Below are 2,500 nucleotides of genomic sequence, written 5' to 3' on the forward strand. Positions count from 1 at the left end.
GAGAGAGAGAGAGAGAGAGAGAGAGAGGGAGAGAGAGAGAGAAGCGAGAGAGCAGTGAGTGAGTGAGAGAGAGAGAGAGAGAGAGAGAGAGAGAGAGAGAGAGAGAGAGAGAGAGAGAGAGAGAGAGCGAGAGAGAGAAAGAGAGGGGGAGGGAGAGAGAGACAGAGACAGAGGGAGAGAGAGGGGGAGGAAAAAGCAAGAGAGAGTGTGTGGTGAGAAAGAGAGACAGACAGACAAAGACAGAGGCAAACATAAAAAAGACAGAAAAAATGGAACGATTCGTAGAAAGAAATGGATTGAAAGAAATTTAATTAAAGCCTCACTGAAGGTTCTTGTTCAGCTCCGTCAATAACCTGGAGGAACTTTATACACGTCTAAGCTCATGTGTTCTTGTAATCTGATGAATGTCATGCGGAGGATCTGTCGTCGGAAGGATAGGAAAAAAGTATTGATCTTCATTTTGACATTTCTTGTTCAGATCTATTATGTTTAATTTATCATTTATTAATATTCTGTGAATAAGAGGATGATAATGATACTAGTAGTAAATTATTCTCTGTTTTCATTATCACTGATTATGATCCTTTTCCTTTTTTCGCGATTTTTACTATAATTTGTTATTATCATCGTTATTGTCACTAATATTACTGTCATTTATAATTACAATCGGTTACAATATGATTATTAACATAGATTTGGTCATTTGAAGTGAATCTCTCTCTCTCTCTCTCTCTCTCTCTCTCTCTCTCTCTCTCTCTCTCTCTCTCTCTCTCTCTCTCTCTCTCTCTCTCTCTCTCTCTTTCTCTCTCTTCTCTCTCTCTCACCCTCTCCCACCCATTTCTCTCCCCCCCCCTCTCTCTCTCTCTCTCTCTCTCTCTCTCTCTCTCTCTCTCTCTCTCTCTCTCTGTCTCTCTCTCTCTTTTTCTCTCTCTCTCTCCCACCCATTTCTCTCTCTCTCCCACCCATTTCTCTCTCTCTCTCTCTCTCTCTCTCTGTCTCTCTCTCTCTCTCTTTTCTCTCTCTCTCTCTCACCCATTTCTCTCTCTCTCCCACCCATTTCTCTCTCTCTCTCTCTCTCTCTCTCTCTCTCTCTCTCTCTCTCTCTCTCTCTCTCTTTCTCTCTCTTTCTCTCTCTCTCTCCCTCTCCCACCCATTTCTCTCCCCCCCCCCCCTCTCTCTCTCTCTCTCTCTCTCTCTCTCTCTCTCTCTCTCTCTCTCTCTCTCTCTCTCTCTCTCTCTTTTTTTTTCTCTCTCTCTCCCACCCATTTCTCTCTCTCTCCCACCCATTTCTCTCTCTCTCTCTCTCTCTCTCTCTCTCTCTCTCTCTCTCTCTCTCTCTCTCTCTCTCTCTCCCTCCCTCCCTCCCTCCCTCTCCCACCCATTTCTCTCTCTCTCTCTCTCTCTCTCTCTCTCTCTCTCTCTCTCTCTCTCTCTCTCTCTCTCTCTCTCTCTCTCTCTCTATCTCTCTCTCTCTCTCTCTCTCTCTCGCCCAATCGCCCAATTTTCCACAAGTTATTGTGGAAAATTAGCATGATTAATTTGTTTTTCTTTTGTTCCCCTTCAAGAAAACAAAATATTTTACACCAAAAGTCGAAGAAGAAACATTGGGCATTCCGGATAAATACTGAACTTGTTGTTGTTGCTTCTGTCACTGTTTTTTTTCTGTTGATATAATTGTTATCATTATCATTACTACTACCAGCACCACCACTACTATTACTTCTACTATTACTACTACTAGTATTACTTCTACTACTACTACTTCTACTATTACTACTACTATTAATGCTACTATTACTACTACTACTGCTTCTACTACTATTACCATTAATGTTATTATTACTATTATTAGTGCTATTACTACTACTACTATTACTATTAATACCACTACTATTCCTATTACTGCTACTGTTATTTCTACTACGGCTATTCCTGTTACTACTACTACTATTACTAATACTATCATAATTATTGCTATTAGTACAAATGCTACTGCTATTACTAGCACTACAACTATTTCTGCTACTTTTACTACTACTACTATTACTGCTACAACTACTTCTTCTACTGCCCCTATTGCTACTACAACAACCACTGCTACTAATGTTGCTTTTATTAAAACAATCGTTTTCCAAGAAATCCGATAGATTTTTCCTTATTTGCCTAAGTTTCTAACATCTCAAAATGTCACCGAATTTATTTTTTTTAAATCCACGACGACCCAAAATAATAATACTATAAAAAAAAAGAATGTTGGGAGAAAGAAAAAAAAAAAAAAAAAAAAAGACAGAAAATAAGAAAAAGTTCTTCATTAAAGGCACTGAAAAAGAATTGATTTCGCTTGTGATTTGTTTTACCTCCATCTCATTTGCATATTGATGACGCCTCGTTACTTCAAGTCTGGGATTACTGTAATATCCGTGTTAAAGAGGTTTTGGCTTTTTCACATAAAGGGATTTTTTCCCATTCCTTTTTTCACTTAAAAATGGGAGGCGGAGAG

At 39.2% G+C, this 2,500-nt stretch overlaps 1 protein-coding gene across 1 annotated transcript in view; it reads left to right on the forward strand.

Annotated features, from left to right (window-relative positions):
- The window catches only part of LOC125044616 (synaptogenesis protein syg-2-like), a 212,290-nt gene that overhangs the window by 202,463 nt on the left and 7,327 nt on the right, over nucleotides 1-2,500 (forward strand). The gene's annotated exons all lie outside the window — the stretch shown is intronic.

This window comes from Penaeus chinensis, chromosome 36, assembly GCF_019202785.1.
Source record: "Penaeus chinensis breed Huanghai No. 1 chromosome 36, ASM1920278v2, whole genome shotgun sequence".
NCBI classification, from domain to species: domain Eukaryota; kingdom Metazoa; phylum Arthropoda; class Malacostraca; order Decapoda; family Penaeidae; genus Penaeus; species Penaeus chinensis.